Source organism: Jatropha curcas, chromosome 1, assembly GCF_041381405.1.
Source record: "Jatropha curcas cultivar XTBG-Jc1 chromosome 1, XTBG_Jcur_1.0, whole genome shotgun sequence".
NCBI lineage: Eukaryota > Viridiplantae > Streptophyta > Magnoliopsida > Malpighiales > Euphorbiaceae > Jatropha > Jatropha curcas.
In genome coordinates, this window is record NC_143151.1 from 25,429,017 (window position 1) to 25,450,378 (window position 21,362).

At 35.9% G+C, this 21,362-nt stretch overlaps 1 non-coding gene across 1 annotated transcript; it reads left to right on the forward strand.

Moving 5' to 3' along the window:
• The first annotated feature begins 21,112 nt into the window (after positions 1-21,112).
• On the forward strand, positions 21,113-21,219 carry LOC119371272 (small nucleolar RNA R71). Its single transcript, XR_016319195.1, has one exon. It is a non-coding gene; the product is annotated as a small nucleolar RNA R71 (small nucleolar RNA).
• Positions 21,220-21,362: the final 143 nt, after the last annotated feature.

Genomic DNA, 21,362 nt, shown 5'->3' on the forward strand with positions numbered 1-21,362 from the left:
TCATTTATTCCATCTGTTATTTTATCATCTGGTTCATCCGAAGAGGAACTAGATACCAATTGAGTTTCTAGATGTTTTATTTTGGCATCATGTACTTGTGCTTGATGTTTTAATTCTTTTACTTCATGTTTTAAAATTCTAACTTCTTTATATAGATCTTCTAATGACATTTTTGTTTCTAGTTTTTTGTTCTTATTTAATATAGTAGTTAAATCATAAGTATTAGTCTGAATTTTAGGTGTGATAATTTTTACTTCTTTATCTTCTTCAAAACTTTTAATTAATTTTTTAAGAAGTTGACTTTTAAGATCATTATCTGTGAGAGTATTTACTACTTCTAAGAGTGTACTTTGATCTTTAGTTAACATATTTATTGATTTTTCTGAAGAACTGGTTGTTGAACCAAGTTCATCAATTTGATGTTCACTTTCTTGTATCTCAGAATCTGATGTATCAGAAGTAAGATACAATTCATGAATTTTATTTATAACATCATCTTCTAATTTTAACTCATGCAATTTCTTATTGAATTTACAAAATTTTGATGTATGTCCTTTCTTACCACATTTATAACAAGTTAAATCCTTGTATGAAATTTTTTCAGACTTTTTATATGGTTTTTTATTTTTATTTTTCTTATGATATCTAGTTTTATCTTTACGATAATAGTCTTCTTTACTAGGCTTAGATCGATAATGTTTTTTATAGTGTTTCCTAGAACTTGATGGTTTAGAACATTGACCACTACATTGCTGAGTCGGGGTTATACTATAATCAAATTGTTTACAAAAACTTCCTAATTCTTGTTTAGTCTTTTTTAATTCATATTTTAAAGTCTTTTGAAGTTTTAAATCTTGACAAATTTGTAATCCTTCTTTTTGAATTATACTTATTAATTGACCATAAGTTAATTTATTGTATGGAATTGGGTTACCATGTTGTTGTTTAATATAATTCCTAACCCTTTCTCCTAAAAAATAGGGTAAACCAGCTAAGAATTTTTCTTTCCAAAAAGCTTGATTAGAATCTTCTCTTAACATTAATCGTGTAAGAAAAGTGGTTTTATATAATTGAAATTGACCTAAGTGTTTACATTTTAAATTGCTTAAAAGTTCAGCATTTTTATCTTTTATATGTGATGGATCTCCTATAAAATGTAATGAAATGGTTAATATTAAAGTTGCAACTGCATCTTGAATAGGTTCACCATTTTCATCAAATAAAGGTTGATCCTGGTCATTTACTTGAACTGCATTTAAAATATCTAATTGATCTTTTTCAGTGAGATGGTAATCCCACCATCCCTTTAATTGTCCTGTAAATCCTGCAATGAGGATTTCAGCAACGGCTTTATCAGATATAGGTGACTGGGTTTTATAAGCATTTGCAGCCATGGTCATTTGTTGCAAAATACTTAAGATTTTATATTCAGATAATCCATCAATATTCCATTCATATAATGTATTATATATATATATATATATATATATATATATATATATATATATATATATATATATATATATTATATTAAAGCTCATATTTATTTTATGTTGCATAATTGTATATTTGGATGGATTTGGTGTAATACGTTGAAAGAATTGTTTGATTACTTGTGCTGTGCATATACTGTGCCTTGTTTGTGTGGAATTGGGATGAAGTGGGTCACCATGGGTTTGTGAGACTGTTTCTGTTATATGGATCCTGATTTTGATTTCTGTTATATTTTGATTCTGTTATATGGATCCTGATTCTGTTTCTGTTAGCCGGGTAAATGGGAGATCGGCGCCCCCGTGTGCACCTGATAATTCTGTTTATTCTGAAACCACAGGATGGTCGCTTGTTGTTGCGCACCTGAAAATCTAGATTTGATTGCAGCCTGCAGGGTGGCCTCCTGTTGTGAGCGCTTGATGATCTAGATTGGATGGAGACCACCGGGTTGCCTCCTGTTGGTATGAAAAAGAATAGAGAGAATGGAAAAACAATGAGAGGGCTGGTCAAGTGAGGATGAGACCGGTCGGCCAGTATGGGGGATCGGCTCCCTGGTGCACATGTGAGAGGATGAGCCATGTGGGAGGACGGCTCATCGGGGGTTCGGTGACTCCACTGACTAATTTCCACGTGATGTGATTATTTGAAGGTGATATTGTTTGTGGGTGCTGATGTAATGTCATATGATTGACTGTTGTGTGTTCATTCAGCATACTAGGGTGCATTTTGCTTGACTGTATGTGGTGTGTATTATTTATTAATATTCACTGAGTTGCAAAACTCACCCCCCCCCCAATAAACCTCTCTGGTACTAGGAAGCAGCGGATTCAACTGAAGCTCTGCAATTTTCTCCGCAGAGTTATAAATGTAAACTTTATATTTCTGTTATTTAATTTTGGATGTATAAATTATTCTATTATCAGAATATTATTGAACTCCGCAGTTATAGGGTCGTGTACTTCCAATTGGGCCTTGCCGTATGCGTTGTTTTATAAACGGTTGGTTGTATTATTAGACACAGGAGAATCAGTATGGTCATATTATGAACGTGATTGATAATGACTAGGCTCAAACTAAATTTTATTGGAGATAATTAAAATTGGGCCGGGTTGTATAACATTTATTTACATTTATATCTTAACTTGTATGGACTTACTGTTTCTATTAAATGGTACGGAATGTATAGCTAAGTAATTAGGCTTACTACAGGCCTCGGGGGCTTTATGCTTACCTGGGCCCTAGTGCCGGTCCGGCCCACGGAAACGGGTCGTGACACTTTTATAAAATCTAATTATATAAATTGAACCATATAAATAATATATTGTTATTTCTAATTAATTATAGCATTTTACCTTAAATTTATTTATATTTTTTTAAAATAGCACATATTATATATTATATCAGAATTAATTATAAAATTTTAAATTTATGAAAATTCTAATAAGGTATTAGAATCATTTGTAATTTTTTGTAAAAATAATTATCTAACATTATTATTTATTATGCTTAAAAGTATTTTCTAGAATTCTATATTTGCATTAAAATCAATTTGTTAATAATTTATTTTTACGCAAAATAATGCAATTAATATTTCATATAAAATTATTGATATGTAAGAATTTATTTTTATCTTCAAAATAAAGTTCTTTGACAGTGATTTTTGCAAGTGTACGAAATCGCAATAAGTAATATAGAGTGAAAGAGTATTGTATCCACAAGGATTGTATATCAAGTACCAAAATTGTGTTAACCTATTATTATTTAAACGACAATAAGGAAGATTTGTTATAAGAAAAGTAAATTCTAAAATAAAACAGAAAGAAATCAAGCAACAATATTTAGATGAAAAGAAATCAATGATTTTAAAACTACTAGGGATTTTGATTTCATTTAACTCTATCCAACACTACAAAAAAAACTTCAAATTGCGACCGATTTTTGCGACCGACAAAAATCGGTCGCAATATTGCTACCAATTTGCGACTCATTGGCAAACAGTCGCAGATTTTAGCGTGGAAAACTCGCGCGAGTTTGCCTTTCCATTTGCGACTGAATTACTGCTCATTTGCGACCGATTTTGCGACCTCTTTGCGACCGATTTTGTGACCTCTTTGCGACCAACTGTGTATCTGTCGCAAAAATGGGCGCGTCAAAAAAAGGGATATATTCTGAGACCGAAATGAGATAAAATTACGACTGATATTTTGCGACCGACTGTTTCAGTCGCAAATAGGTCGCAATATTGGCGGGTATTAAAACGACGTCGGACAATTAAAAATTGCGACCGATTTAAATGACTTTTGCGACTGATATGTCGGTCGCAAAGTTTAGGGCTTTAAACGCGCCCTCTCCTTTTCCTTTATTCTTCTTTCTCTCTTCTCCTTCTCCTCTCCTCTCCTCCGTCCGCAGCGTCGCTCCAGCCCCTCCTGAGAACGCTCCAGCCCCTGTGACGCCGCCACCAACGCTCCGGTCACTCCTCTACGCCGTTCGCCACCATTTGGACAGCATTTGAGGTAAGCCGGTTTCCATTTTATTTTTTTCGAATTGTTTTTTTTTTTGTTTTTTTTTTTTTTTGCGATTTTTGTGTTTTTTTCAATTTATTAGTATTGTTACTGTTATTTATTATTAATATTGTTAATGTTGTTGTTAGTGTTGTTGTTATTATTGTTATTATTAATATAGTTATACTAGTTGAGTTTTTTTTGTTTGACTGTAAACGAAATTTGAAAAATTAAAGGGGAAAAACAAAAGCAAATTTTTATAATTAGGTTATAAATTTGAAGATTTGAAGATTTGAAAATTTTTATAGTTATACTATTTATGCCTCGCTGAGATTTGGTTTCCTTTTGTTTATTTATGAATTATTAAGAGCTGATTATTTTATGGGTTCGATTTTCAAATATGATTATATTCAATTAATTAAATGAGTTTAATAGATCAATTTATCATAAAATTGAATTAATCAAACTGAAATATTATAATTATTATTCTGATTTAAAAAAAAATAAAATTACACAGTGTAGTTGAATATTTTCAGGCAAAGTGAATTATCTAGTCTTAAGAATTTTGTCAAATTAATTAAAATTCGTTAATTGAGTTTAATGATAGAATTTAAACAAAATAATTATCCTCTTTAGGGAATGCCCTTGTGCCCTTTAATTCATAGCCAGAAAAGAAAAAAGAAAAAAAAATATGAAAAGATAGAATAAAAATGAAAGAAAAGAACTTATTGCAATAGGTAAAGGGCATATAATTAGATCAAAGTAGAAACATGCCACATGGGAGAACATGTGGACTGGTTGAGCATGTCATTGACTTGCCACGTCATACATTTAACTCTAAACAATCAAGCCATGAGAATTGGCTATATATTATCACATTGTACTTCAAATAATCTGTAAAGCAGCCTAATAATGGTTATATTGCACAGTTGGCAATGCAGTAGAAAAATAGAAAACCAACTAAAAATGTCAGGTTTTCCATTGTAATTAACCAACTAAAAGTAGTATAAAGAATATTCATATTTTTAAATCTAAAGGGTATACGTTTCCAAAAAGCAATCCTCTTTCTTAATTAGTCTTTGCTACATGCGGTCAATTTAGTCGGTTGAGCCCGTTTTAGCATAATAATGTTTTTTTTTTTTTGGCTTCTTGTGACATTTTGATAATGGCTACCATTTAATTCAAGATGATGAACTTCAATTCAATAATTTTTATTAGGTGCGATGGAGCCCTTCCTCCATTAAATAAACTTCAACTAGATTAGATTCAACTTAACCCTTTTTTTATTAGGTAAAAGACAAACAAATCTTTCCTCAACTCTTTTTTTTAAATGTCATTTTACTAGCGAGTATTTTGTAATTTGGAGAAAATAGAACTTCTCTTAAAACATAAAATAGGAAAATAGAACATAAACAAATCTTCAGCAAATAAAAACAATAAATTACCTAATTTGGAGAAATTGCTAGACTCCTATAAGAGTTTTGCTTAATAATGTGTACGTTTATATTTTTGTGTTTTATTTTTTAGGTGCTTACAACTTGTGTTTTGCTTACAACTTTAGAATATTTTTCTTTAGAATATTTTTTTCTTTATTATAGATGTTATTGTCGTTATTATTCTTATATATGTTTTTATTAAATGAATGATGAGTTTGGATTGGAGGCCTAGTAGTGGCCATTTTGCCTTTGGAGAATGTTGATATGTTATAAAAGTGTTTATTGAAGTGTCTTTGTATTTGAGATTTGATTGTGTTGTGTCGAAATGCTGCCGAATTTTTTTCAATAAATTCAATATATAGAATAGTACACTTACCTTTATTATAGTGGGTATATATATATATATATATATATATATATATATATATATATATATATATATATATATATATATATATATATATATATATATATATATATATATATATATAACCTTTGTATTGAATAAATGAACTTAGTTATTTTACATTTATATATAGTTCCCCTTATTATAGAAATAACCTTAGTTAGTTATAAGTGTAAAATGAACATTACATTAGTGGCATGTTTTAAGGCTAGATCAGACTAATGCAATTACATATAATTTACCCTTGATAAAAACATTGTTAATTAGGTAAAAAAAATGCGAAATAATCGAGATTGGATGTACTGGAGGTTCGAGGTCAATGGGATATTAAGACAAGAGTTCCTGCAGTTGGTAATCCCAGTTTTATGGATGGGAATAAGTTGAGGTGTCCATGTAATCACAAGAAGTGTCGAAATCGAGCCTTCTTAGACATCGATACAGTGAAACTTCATTTATACAAAAATGGGTTCGTGGAAAATTATTACGAATGGATACATCATGGTGAAGCTCGAGTTGCCAGTGGGTCAGGCCACTCCATTCCGGTAAGTTTAGAAGTTCAGCCTTATCAATTTCTGTATGGTAATCAATGCAATGATATGGTAATCGATGCAAGTAGAGTACAATGTGATTGGGATAATATGGAGGAATCGCCAAATGTAGCAGCACAACAATTGTTTGACATGCTAAGTGCAGCTAACAGTGAACTGTGGCCTGGATGCATAAATCATTCAGTTCTATCTGTTGTTGCACGATTACTACACATGAAAGCAGAGCACCATTTTTCAGAAAGGTGTTACGATGATTTTGTTCAGTTAGCAAAAGAAATGTTGCCTGAAGGCCATTCAATGGTTGATAATTTTTATCGGACAAAAAAATTAGTTCGGGGATTGGGACTACCGGTAGAAAAGATTGATTGCTGTCGTAATAATTGTATGATATTCTGGGGTGTTGACTCGGAATTCAGAGAATGCAAGTTTTGTAATCTTCCAAGATATCAACGGCGCGGTCAAGGGGCTGGTAGAGTACAAAGGGAGAAGGCTTTCAAGAAGATGTATTATTTCCCTCTTGTTCCTCGCCTTCAAAGGTTATATGCATCAAAGGCGACAACTGAACACATGACATGGCATGCTTTGCATGAATATGAGGATGGTATAATGACTCATCCGTCAGACTCTGAAGCGTGGAAACATTTTGATAACATTCATCCTCTGTTTGCTGCTGAAATGAGAAACGTGAGATTGGGGCTTTGTACTGATGGGTTTCAGCCGTTTGGCCAATCAGGACAACAATATTCATCATGGCCTATCATTGTGACACCATATAATCTACCACCGACAATGTGTATGAAAGATGAATATATGTTTTTGTGTGTTATTGTTCCTGGGCCTACTAATCCAAAACATAAAATTGATGTGTTTCTGCAGCCTTTGATTGCCGAACTTAATTATTTATGGGAATATGGGGTTGAAACATTCGATATTTCGACCAATCAGAATTTCATAATGCGAGCTGCTTTGCTTTGGACCATCAGTGATTTTCCAGCTTTTGGAATGTTATCTGGGTGGAGTACGGCTGGCAAATTGGCTTGTCCTCACTGCATGGAAAACACTAATGCATTTACACTAAAGAATGGAGGTAAACAATGTTGGTTTGATTGTCATCGCAAATTCTTACCGGAATCTCACCCTTGGAGGAGAAATCGACAATGCTTTAGAAAGAACACGACTATTGTTGAACCCCCTCCACCTGTGAAGTTTGGAGCACAAATATTACAAGAAATTGAAGATCTGGGGCTTATGAAAGTTACAGAGGTAGGTGCAGATGAGGTAAATACAAGAATTGGCAGGAATAGCGGGTGTAAAAAGCGAAGCATCTTCTGGGATTTGCCATACTGGAGTTCACTTCTTATCCATCATAACCTTGATGTCATGCACATAGAAAAAAATGTGTTTGAAAATCTGTTCAACACTGTCATGAACATTGAAGGGAAAACCAAGGATAATGCAAAAGCTAGAGCAGACATGAAGGAAATTTGTCGTCGACCAGAACTCGAGCAATCTGTACTTACTGGTAAGTTTTCGAAGGCATGTTATTGTTTAGATAAACCCCAAAGGCAATTATTGTGCGAATGGTTACGATCATTAAGGTTTCCAGATGGCTACTGTTCAAATATGGGTAGATGTGTGGACGTGAGGAAGTACAGACTGTTTGGCATGAAAAGCCATGACTGCCATGTTTTCATGCAAAGATTGATCCCTGTGGCATTCCGGGAATTATTACCAGGAAAAATTTGGGAAGCAATGACAGAATTGAGTCTCTTTTTCAAGGAATTGACGATGACTGTTATCCGATGCGATGATATGGACCAATTAGCGCGAGAAATCCCAGTAGTGATGTGCAAGTTGGAGCGAATTTTTCCACCCGGCTTCTTTGATTCTATGGAACATCTGCCGGTTCATTTGCCCTATGAATGTCGTTTAGCAGGACCGGTACAATATCGATGGATGTATCCATTTGAGAGGTGATTCACTAACATCTCATTCTAATGATTACATCATTTTTTTGAACTTATACTTACATATTGGCATTGTACAATCACAGACACTTACAGAAAATTAAAAAGAATGTGCGTAATAAGGCAAAGGTCGAGGGATCCATTTGCAATGCATATTTGGTGGAAGAAGCTTCCACATTCTGTTCACACTACTTTGACCAACATGTTTTCACCAAGCATCGGAGAGTGCCACGTAACGATGACGGAGGAGATCGCGTTCAATCTGAGTTTGAAGGAAATCTAAAAATTTTCACCTACCCTGGGCGTACGATTGGTAAATAAAAAAAAAAAGACGATTGACTGATGCAGAGATACAAGCGGCTCAAACCTATATTTTATTGAATTGCGAAGAGATCACACCATATGTACAGTAAGTATAAATAATGTAAACATTCTAAACTTGACGTGGGCCGTTGTTAAATCATACTTATGCTAATATGGTTCGTTGATAAATAGGAAATATATCAATCTTCTGCGGCTTCAAAATCTCAATTTGACTGATACTGCAGTTGATGCAAAGCTGGACACGGAATTTGCAGAATGGTTCAAATATTATGTAAGTTACTTTCAATGTACACAACACGGAATGTACATTTATTAAATCTGACTCATGTCATTACTATTTCCCATAGGCTCGAAGCTCGGAAAGCGATATTTGTAACAGATTTATTACGGATCTGGCAAAGGGGCCATTACCGGTTGCTAATGCCTACTCTGGCTACTTTGTAAATGGTTACAAGTTTCACACTGAGGGTTATGGGAGAAGCAGAAAGACAATGAACAGTGGTGTGTGCATAAAGGGGTCAAACTACAGTGACGTGTCAAACGATTTTTATGGGAAATTGGTAGAGGTTTTGGAGTTAGAATATCCAGGCCTACCAATGAAGTGTACAATCTTATTCAAATGTGAATGGTTTGATCCTACGCCAATCATTGGCACGAAGGTTCATCCTAAGTATAATCTGGTTGATATTAATCAAAGAAGAAGATATACAAAGTATGAACCTTTTGTTTTGGCAATGCAAGCTGCACAGGTGTACTATGTCCCATATCCATCGTTTAAACGAGATAGATGCGATTGGATGGCAGTGTGTAAAATCAAGGCTAGATCAGTTGTTCATGCACTTGAAACGAAACAATCTTCTTCACTCGCAGTATCGGAGGCATTTCAAGAAGTTAGGGTTGAAACGCAACCGATGCAAGTTGTTGAAGATTTAACAGATAGATTAGATGATGAAAGCCGATCTTATGTTGAAATAGGACCATCAGATGATGAAGAGGAAGAAGATCAAATCATCATGGGTACCTCAGAAGACGAATATGAAGAAGAGGAAGCTGATGAAGAGGAGGAGGAAGCAGATGATATTCAAAACACTTAAAACTTAGAGCAATTTTACTGTTACAAATTGATAAATGTATATGTAATTAATATTATTAATGAAGAATTTCAAAGGTATTCACTTTGTTTACTCATATTTACCACATGTTCTACAATTCATATAATTGTATAAATTCATTTTATCTAGGTTCTGATATCTGCAGTATAGATGGCTAGAGGCAGACCTTTTGATTCTGACGCGTCCGGCAGTGGTTCGCGTGGAGGTCATGGCCCTGGACGTAGTGCCCGTGGACGAGGAGGGTCGATCCCTCGTCCTTCGTCAGGTACGTCTGGGGCTTCGTCATCTGCTTAGCGACCAGTACTGCTGCCATCACATCCTTCTTCAGGTACGTCTGGGGCTTCATCCTCTGCTCAGCGTCCAGTATTGCCGCCATCACAGCCTTCTGCTCCTTCCTCTTCTGCTCCTTCCTCTTCTGGACCAGTACAGACTCCACCAGCTGCACAGTCACCTACTGTGCAAGGTAATCATAAATGTCATAACTGTCATTTTAATTATATATTAATTATCTAAAAATTTATAACAGTTGTCATTTCTTTTGCAGCTTCATCAGATCCACGTATCACTCTCAGTTTGGTAGCGGGACAGTAAGTACTTATTCAAATTTTCTGCAGGCATATTTTGTAATTATATTTTGTACTTATTCATAACTGTGATGCTTTCGTGTAATTATATTTCACTTCTAATTTTTTTTCAACATATATCCATCTTCTCGAGCAGCGAGGCAAATTTTGAAGATAATCAAGCTACAGCTGCATAAAGAAGGATACACATGGGATGCCGTACCACAAGAGGCGAGAAACTTTTATTGGGAGGAGTTCCAGGTACTCTTTGGTTTAAGTTATATCATCATTCAATGTTTACAATTCAAGATACATCCTTAGTGTTTAAACGCTATATTTCATTTTTTTTGCAGAAACATTTCATATGGGACGAGGCCATTACGACTATGCTGAAAGTAGCCTGGGAGAAGATATGCGCCGATCGATACGCTGACTTCACCTATAGGATGAGAAGAAGCGGTAAGAAGCAGCAGTGCGTGTCTCAGGAGATATGGGAGAGCTGGCAAAAGGCTTGGGAGGATCCTGCATTCAAGAGAAAGCGGGAGATATTTGCACAAAACAGGCGCAGTGAGACTGGCGGTGATGGAGCAGGACCTTCGCGACACACAGGCAGATCTATATCTGCTATATAGACAGCTCGATTATTAGTAAGTGAACTAGTCCCTTTACAAGAAACTGATGTTTAATGAAAGGACACTATATATATTAATATATCATGCATAAAAATTCATTACAGGCTAAAGAATTAGGTCGTGAGCCCACACCGATGGAGGTGTTTACATACACTCACACGAAGGACCACGATCATAATACCTTTGTCGACAGACGTGCGCTGAGCGTCAATGTAAGTAACAATGAAAAATATTTACATTTACCCTCTAATCATTGCGAAGATGTACAAAGTTGAATATAATAAAACTTGCAATTGCATTGATTAATTAATTTTTTGTTTTCAGGAGAATTATACTACAGCTCGGGAGCGTATTGTTACTTCTCAGACCGATGAATCCGAAGCTGAGTCAAGAATTGACGAGGTAGCGCTTTATCTCGAGGCTGTAGGGGGGGAGAAGAAGAGGAAGGTATACGGCATCGGGTCTCAGGCATCACAGTTTTACACTGGCTCAGCAGCTCACGCTTCTACAGCCAGCGCAGCACGACAGCCGGAGCACACTGACTCGCAGTATGATGATGATATACGGGCTCAGCTTGCTGATCAGCAGAGACAGATTGCAGAGCTTAGAGCGCATGTGATGCGGCTGTCCGGTGAGCCCCGTGCTGGTACTTCTTCCTCTGATCCTGCGCCTGCTACAGACCGACATGTTTCGACGTCTCAGCAGCAGCCACTTCCGGCTCCTGATCCCGATGCTGCAGACGATACCTTGGTCACCCCTCCTGGCGCTACATCACATCCAGCAGGTACTCCTCCCGGCGATCCGACATCAGATCCTGCAGATGAGCAGCAGCATAGATTTGATTTTGGACCTTTTTAGTTTTGTATTTTGATATTTTAATTTGTTCAGTACAATAAAAATTACATTTTTACATTGTTCTTGAATTGCGTGTGTGATATATATGTATATATGTCAATTTTCACAGGTGCGGAAAAATTTTGGTTTTATAATAATATTTAATTTTTTTATTTTTTTTTAATTTTGCGACCGATTTGCGACCGATTTGATACCGAAAATTACAATTTTAAATTAGCATTTTGCGACCGATTAAAAAAATTTGCGACCGTTTTTCCTGCGACCAAATTAGCGACTGAATTTCAAATTAAACCACGACCAAAAATTGCGACCGATTATTCGATTTTGCGACCGATTATATCGGTCGCTACTTTGCAACCGATGCAATAATCGATCGCAAATATTTTTTGCAACAAGGTGTTTCGCAAAGGACAATTTGCGACCGATATTAGCCATTTTGCGACCGATTGGTCGGTCGCAAAATGGCATTTTTTTTGTAGTCCAATTTATTTTATTAGTTTGTTAATCAATTTCAATTGTTCAAGTAGGGGAAACAACCCTAAAATCACTAACAAGCTCTCCCGATGTATTGTTAGCTATTTTAACCCGGTCTAATTACCTATCTTCCAATAGCGCAATCAAACATGAATTAAATCATTAAGTTTTATGATTTGTTTATTAATACATAACCTAAGGCATTAACTTATGAAAACCCCCCATGAGTCAAACCATATAGCTTCCGCATCAAGTTATTATTCTCATGTAATTCATTACCTTTTTCATATGAAAAACCCTTCTCCCGATAGTGATTAATGAAATAAATCAATCCAGGGGAGAAACTCTGCCCGGAAGCATTAAGTTCAATAATAAATTATATCATGAAGAAGGAAAAGCAAATCTAATATTATAAATTGGGATCAAATTAAGCTACATCGAATCCCTAGTATAAGAGTTTAGTTTGACATAGTAATTAAATAAAACTCAATAATACTTGAATAAAATTGCATAATCAATAATGAATAATGAACAGAAAGACAAGATTAAGAGTTTAGAAATAAAAACTAGACAACAGCTATGTGGATGGCTTCCTTGAATCTTGACACAAATCTTGGATGCTTCAAATCTTTGAGAGAGAGAGAACTATATATTAAAATACTAGAACTCTAGATAGCTTTTATAATGAATAGCTCCTCTCTTTATATAGACCTACTGGAAGAAAATCTGACTCCGTTTAGGAAATAGAATCCTTATTAAGTACAAAATCTTCTTAGGAGATCATAAACTGTTTAGGCTTTGGATTTCTTCTTAGTTAGGACTCTTCTCTCTTCCTAATTAGGCTTAGATCTTGTTTTGCACGTTTAGGAAAATATCTGAGGCGGGTCCATGTGAGAAAAAAGGCTGGCTTATGTTTTAAGATGAAAACAACTTTGCCTTCGTAGCACAGGCGTGCCATCTAGCACGGGTTGGGCGTGCTAGAGTCTGTGTCTATGAATAATTCAGCACGGGCCGTGCTTTGCAACACGCTCAAAGAGATACTTTGTGGCACGGGCATGCTCCATAGCACGGGCAGGGCATGCTAGGCTCTGGCTTTCCAAGACAAATTGCTTCACGGGCGTGCTAGGTAGGCACGCCCTGAGGTCCTTTTAAGGCACGGGCGTGCCAGATAGCACGGGCTAGCCGTGCTAGAGCCTGAGTCTCTACTTGAATTCCTCTAGTTTAGCACGGGCGTGCTAACTTTTGAGTGTTTTGCTTTATAATGCTCTTTTCTGTGCCAAAACCCTAAAAATTTCTTTAAGATCAAGTGGATTATGATTCAAGGAAGCTTTGAACAAAATTATAATTAAAACGAAGTAAAAATTAATTAAAGTGATAAAAGTTACTAAAATTCCACATGAAAACTAATTAGAAAAGTATTGTAGAAATGACACCTATCAAAATTCCCCAAACTTAAACCATTGCTTGTCCCCAAGCAACAAAACTAAAAAAAAGGAACAAAATAAACTGATAAAACTAGCTTAATATGGTTGGAGATAATTATTCATAAACTCAAAAGATATCACAATCATTAATATGCGAATAAATCAATTGTTTTCCATGCTAACTATATCTAAGCGAAAATTCAATTTTTTGGATAAAACACATTCCTTGATTTAAACATAAGTTAAAAAGATTTTCAACACTAATAATTGTTCAACCTATGACAGATAGAATATGAATTTTCCACAAAAATTATTTAACCTTTTAAATAAGATGTTTAACAATACAATTTCAACATTCTCATATGCAAAATTAGTCATCCCTTCTCCACAGTTGAAATGCATACAATTTAGAAGATCAAAAGGTCTTTATTTTAGGTTGTAATGAGGTTTTTGAGGTATAAATTTAGCTAATCAAAGAAAAGGATACAAAGATAGACAATGAGTACAAAAGAATGTATAATATCAAGATTTTCATTATACCAAAACAAGTTTTGTTAAAGGGAGTTTTAATCTTGAAATTCTTCACTAGCTCATGATTAGAGATATTTTGGCAAAGTCTTTTTATAATATTTTGATAATTTCTTCCTTGCTTTTGATTCCCCAAACCTGAATTCTTGCGATTGATTGCTTCTTCTATGGGATATTTCTCTTTGATTTTTCTAATTGATCCACTTGCTAGTATTAATGAAATTTTCTCCCTTTTTGTTGCTAGGTTTTAATAAAAATCAAATCCTTCAATTATACATTATTGCACTTAGGGTAGGAATTTAAATTGGTTTAATGCCTAGGATTAATAAGGGTGAACAATAAGATTTGGATATAGGCTTCAAATTGGTTGCAAAAGTCATATTTTAACTTAGTTGGCCTAGGCTAAATAAGGAGTTCAACAAAGAATGCCTAAATCATCTCTTTCTAAATGTAAGCATTTAAAAATTTTATCTCAAAGGGAATTCTAATTTGTTCTAGGAATACCAAGGTTAAATAAATTTTGGTTAAAACATATTTATATATCATAAAATTTACAAAAAATTGGTGTTTATAATCTTAGAAACAAATAGTTAAACCAAAGAATCATGTTAAATCAAAAATTAAAATTAAAGCTCAAACATACTAGACTGTAAAAAACAACTAAATTTATCACAAGTTACTAACTTACGATAATTTTCAAGCTTGCTCACAATTATTCTAACCATTTTAAGCAAAGATAAAAATAAAATTTTAACTAAAATTTTTCCGTCCCCCAATTTAATTGACGCATTTTCCCCAATGTGTTCAAAATAAACCTACTTCCCCGAACTTATTACATTAACAAAAGAAAAGAAATAAGAGAGTGGAGTAAGCATTACCAAAATTGTATTGAAAAATACAATTGAGCTGAGTGATGGACTGTGTCATAGCTAAAAGACCAGAAACACATTAAAAGGAAAAGCTATTAAAAGATAAAATATTCAAAGGAATGGAAACATTAACAAAAGGAATTAAAAATTCAAGACAGAACATTCAGTATATGAGAACAAAAATCAAAATAGAAAAACACAAAAGGAAATCAAAATCCATCAGGATTCCAGTGGTGGAGGGGGATGTGGCTGCAATAACTGAATGACAGTCTGGAGTTGGCCTTGCAATGTATCCATGCGAGAATCGAGGCTCCCATGCATAATCTCTCTGGATTGGAATCTGTCTGCAATCATGGATTCCATCCCGTTACGGCGTGTATCGAACATGTTCATTCGGGACATCATCCGTGCAAGGATTTCGTCGTTGGACATACTCGATGTTCCTTGAAAGGATGGACCAGCGCCAGAAGTACCTCTCTTGCTGCTCGGGTGAAGCGATCTCAAATGGAGGAGGAGTTGGCGTTGAAGGAGGTGGAACCGGTGGAGGAGGAGCAGCAGAGGATCGAGCGATGGGCCGTTGTCTAGCGGCAACCGAGCAGGCGGGTTTACTGCGCTTGTATCGGGGAGGCATGGTGAAGGAGAATGGTGTAGAATTTGGTGTGGAGTGTGTTTGGTTTGAGAGAAAAAGAGAGAAAAATGGAGAGGAAGGGTGTGGCGGATAGGGCGTGCTAATGAGAATGAGGGGTGGTTAGGCCATGCTCTTTAAATAGAGGCGCGATTTAATGTGCCTATCTGGTCGTGGCATGGGCGTGCTTCATGGCACGACCAGATTGTGCGCGCTAGTTAGGCTGCGAGGCAGTTTGTGTGCACGAGTGTGCTAGCCTCTGTCCTACAAAGAAAAACTAAGCATACCTAGCACGGGCTAGGCATGCTAACCTCTGACTTGCAAAGTAAATTTTGGCTTACCTGGCACGGGTGTGCTACCTGACATGCCTCGGGCGTGCTAGCCTTTGGCTCTCAAGCATTTTTTTTCTTTCTTGATGCATGGGTGTACTGTGGCACACGGTCAGGGCGTGCTAGCCCCTGACTCTCAAAGTAAATTTTTCCTGTATGGCACACGGGCATGTCCTGGGGCACGGTTTGGTCGTGCTTAAGTGCAATCCATTGTCATGTCTTGGCACGAGCGTGCTTAGTAGCACGGTCAGGGCGTGCTAGCCTCTGACCTTCAAGGTATAATTTTCATTGTGAAACACAGCCGTGTTGCAAAGCACGGCTTGGGCGTGCCATCCTATGGATTTTCACTTGATCCTGAAAGAATTTTGACTAAAACAAAGGAACAATTATGGAGAAAATTTGGGAAAATTTGTAACAGAAATGCTAAAAATAAATGGAAACAAGAAATTTGAGATAAAATAACATGGGTTGTCTCCCACAAGTGCTTTTGTTTAACGTCGTTTAAGCTCGACGCACTCAACCTAGTTTAGGTCAAACAAGACTGATGGTATTTTTGACTGGATCAAAGTTGTCATTTTGATAAACTTTCAAACGTTAGGCATTAACTTTGAAACTTCGATTACCATCCACTATTTCGATGGCCCCATTAGGAAAAATTTCTTTGATCGTGAATGGACCAGACCATCTGGAGCATAACTTACCAGGAAAGAGACGGAGTCTAGAATTATAGAGTAATACTTGTTGTCCTACCTTTAGATTCCTTAAGATAATATGCTTGTCATGCCATTGTTTGGTGCGGTCCTTATATATTTTGGCACTCTCATAAGCATGGAGGTGCATTTCATCCATCATATTCAATTGAAGTAACCATTTTTGACCAACTTCCTTTGTATTAAAGTTAAGAAATTGAATTGCCCAAAATGCCTAGTGCTCTAACTCAACAGGAAGGTGACAAGCCTTACCGTAGATCATGCGATATGAAGACATACCGATTGGTGTTTTGAATGCGGTTCTGTAAGCCCATAGAGCATCACGAGTTTCTTGGACCAGTCCTTCCTAGATTGTCCAACAGTGGTCTCCAGAATCTTCTTGATTTCTCTATTGGTGACTTCTACTTGTCCACTTGTTTGAGGATGATATGGAGTGCCTACACGATGAGTAACACCATATTTTGCAAGAAAGGAATCTAAATATTTATTGCAAAAATGCTTACCTCCATCTGTAATTATTGCCCTAGGAGTGCCATGACGTGTGAAAATATATTTCTTGATAAAATTCATTACACTTTTGGCATCATTGTTTGGAAGAGCAACGGCTTCTACCCACTTTGACACATAGTCCACCGCCACTAGAATGTATTGGTTGGAGTATGATGATGGAAAAGGTCCCATGAAGTCCAAACCCCAAACATCAAAGATCTCGACTTCGAGGATGCTATTTAAGGGCATCTCATGTCGCTTCGAGATGTTACCTAATGTTTGACAGCGATAACAAAGATGAACAAAGTTAAAAGCATCTTTAAATAAATTAGGCCAATACAAATCGCTTTCCAAGATACGCGCTGTTGGCTTGCTTGCTCCAAAATGCCCTCCACATTCCATTGAATGGCAGAATTTAAGGACACTTTCCATTTCTCCTTCCGGTATACATCGCCGGAATAGCTGATCACTACAATATTTGAACAACAAGGGCTCCTCCCAATAGTAGTATTTGATATCATGGAAAAACTTTTTTTTTTTTTTGTTAATAAGAAAAGTTGGGAGGAGGGATTTTGCAAACAAGGTAGTTGACTATATCAGCATACCAAGGAGCTTGTGTGTTTGCCAACAGTAGAAGTTGCTCATGAGGAAAGTTTTCATTGATTTGTAATTCTGTTGTATCTTCTTCCCCCAATTCTAGCCTGGAAAGGTGGTCGGCCACAAGGTTTTCAGTTCCCTTCTTATCGCGAATTTCTATATCAAATTCCTCCAATAAAAGCACCCAACGAATTAGTCTTGGTTTTGTATCTTTCTTTTCTAGTAAATCTTTGATAGCCGAGTGATCAGTGTAAACTATTGTTTTGGCTCCAATTAAGTAGGCTCTAAATTTGTCAAAAGCAAAAACAATAGCTAGCAGTTCTTTTTCAATGGTGGCATAATTTAATTGTACATCATTTAATGTGCGACTAGCATAATAAATGACATGCAACTTCTTTTCCTTTCTTTGCCCAAGAACAGCTCCAACAGCATGATCACTAGCATCACACATAAGCTCAAAGGGAAGAGTCCAGTCTGGTGTGGCAATGATAGGGGCTGAGATTAACTCCTTCTTCAACCTGTTAAAAGCATTTAAATACTCTTTGTCAAAATTAAAAGGAACATCTTTAATTAATAAGTTACAAAGAGGTTTTGTGATTTTGGAGAAATCTTTGATAAATCTCCTATAGAATCCCGCATGGCCAAGAAAGCTCCTTATTCCTTTCACTGAATTAGGAGGAGGTAGCTTTTCAATTACCTCGATTTTGGCTTTATCCACTTCGATTCCTTTTTGTGAGATTTTATGTCCTAAGACAATACCTTCACTAACCATAAAGTGACACTTTTCCCAATTCAAAACAAGGTTAGTGTAATCACAGCGTTGCAGTACTAAGGATAAGTTATAAAGACATGCATCAAAAGAGGAACCAAATACAGAAAAGTCATCCATGAAAATTTCAATGAATTTCTCTACCATGTTAGAAAATATGGACATCATGCATCTTTGAAAGGTTGCAGGAGCATTGCATAGTCCAAAAGGCATTCTCCTATAGACAAAAGTGCCATTAGGGCAAGTGCAAGTGGTTTTTTCTTGATCTTCGAGAGCAATAGGTATTTGGAAGTATCCTGAATAACCATCCAAAAAGCAATAATAGGGATAACCTGCAAGTCTTTCAAGCATTTGATTAATAAAGGGTAGGGGAAAGTGGTCCTTGCGTGTTGTTTTGTTTAACTTCCTATAATCTATGCACACACACCAGCCTGTGACTGTTCTAGTGGGAATTAATTCATTGTTTTCGTTAGAGATAACAATCATACCTCCCTTCTTTGGAACAACTTGGACAGGACTTACCCAACTACTATCGGAAATTGGATAAATAATGCCGACATCCAAAAGTTTTATGATTTCAGCCTTGACTACCTCCTTTATATTTGGATTCAATCGCCTTTGATGCTCGATTGAAGGTTTATAGTCTTCTTCCATCAGGATCTTATGCATGCATACACTTGGGTTTATCCCCTGTAGATCTAAAATTGACCACCCTAGTGCTTTCTTATGTTTTCGAAGAACCTGCAACAACCTTTCCTCTTGATCAAGTGTTAAGTGAGAAGAAATGATAACAGGAAAAGAATGATTCTCACCTAAGAATGCATGTTTTAAATGAGGTGGAAGTTGTTTCAGTTCTTACTTTGGTGGTTCACTTTCTTTCTCATTCATGATGCTTGATTCATTAATGTCATTTTTAGTATGCAAAGTGTTTTCCACACATTCATCAACAACATCAATTCGAAAACAATCACTATAGTCCGTAGGAGTTTACAAGATTTAAGAACATCAAAAGCAATTTCTTCCTGTCCAACCCTTAAAGTTAACTTGCTTTCATACACATCAATTAATGCTCTTGCAGTTGCAAGAAAAGGCCTCCCAAGGATTAGGGATCCTTCCCTGTCTTCATCAATATCAAGAATTACGAAATCAACAGGGAAGATGAATGTACCTACCTTTAAAAGCACATCTTTTACAATTCCTCTTGGATATTTGATTAATCGATCCGCCAATTGTAGAGACATCCTTGTTGGCTTTAGTTCCCCCATACCTAGCATCTTAAAAACTTCATAAGACATAAGGTTAATGCTAGCACCTAGATCTGCTAAAGCTTTTTCAAAATCAAGATTACCAATATTGCAAGGGATAGAAAAACTTCATGGATCCTTTAATTTTGGAGGCAATTTATTTTGGATAATTGTACTGCACTCCTCAGTTAACATTACCGTTCCTTGATCATCAATTTTTCGTTTCTTGCTCATGATATCTTTGAGGAATTTTGCATAGCTAGGCATTTGAGCAAGAGCTTTAGCAAAAGGAATGTTAATTTGAAGCTTCTTGAATAAATCAAGAAATTTGAGGAAGCTCTTGTCATCTTGTGCTTTCTTTAACCTTTGTGGGAAGGGAACAGGTGGAACATAAGGTTTTACCTCTTCTTGCTCTTCTAGATCAATGAGGGGAACTTTTTTCTGCTCCTCTGCTTTCTTTTCTTTCTTTGGTGGGTCTTCTAACTATTTGCCACGTCTCAAGGTGATAGCCTGTACCTGTTCTTTAGGATTTTTTTTAGTGTTGCTTGGTAACGTACCTTGAGGTCAGGATGCCATCATGTTTGCAAATTGTCCTAGCTGAATCTCCAAATTTCTTATCGCGGCCTGTTGGATTTTGTGGTTTTCTCTTGTTTCATTCATGAAATTCATGTGCGATTTAGAAAGGGCGGTAAGGAGATCATCATGAGATTTCTTCTCTTGAGGAAGAAAGCCTAGTGGTGCATTCAAAGCATTGTTAGGATTCCCATATGACAGATTAGGATGGTTCTTCAATCTATTATCATAGGAATCGGAGTATGGGTAATTCTTCCTTCCTTGATTCATCACATAGTTTACTTGTTCCAAGGTTTGCGGATTCAAGAAGTCTACCATGCATTCTCCAATCCTATGTTGCCCATTACATCTGTCACAAACTTGCATAATAGAATTGACAGGATTAGTAGTTAAAAGATCCAATTTTCTTACCATATTATCTACCTTGGCATTGAGTGCTGTAATGGCATCTATTTCATAGACTCCAGCAGTCTTCTTCCTTTCGGAGTTGTTTTGATAATGGCTATTGCTTGTCATCTCCTCTATCAATTCATATGCCTCATCAATTCCTTTCCTCTCAAAAGATCTACCTACAGCTGCATCTAGAGTGATTTTAATGTTAGGAGATAATGCATTATAGAAAGTTTGTACCTGCAACCATTTAGGCAAGCTATGATGTGGGAATTTTCTCAACAAGTCCTTGAATCTTTCCCAAGCTTCGTACAAGCTTTCTTGATCATGGTAAGCAAATGTCATTATCTCATTGCGAAGTTTTGTGGTTTTAGAAGATGGAAAGAATTTTGCTAAGAACTTTTGGGCTAATTCTTCCCATGTTGTAAAACTTTCAGCGGGGCATGATTGTAACCAAGATCATTCTTTGTCCCTAAGAGTAAAAGGGAAAAGTCTCAGTTTTATGG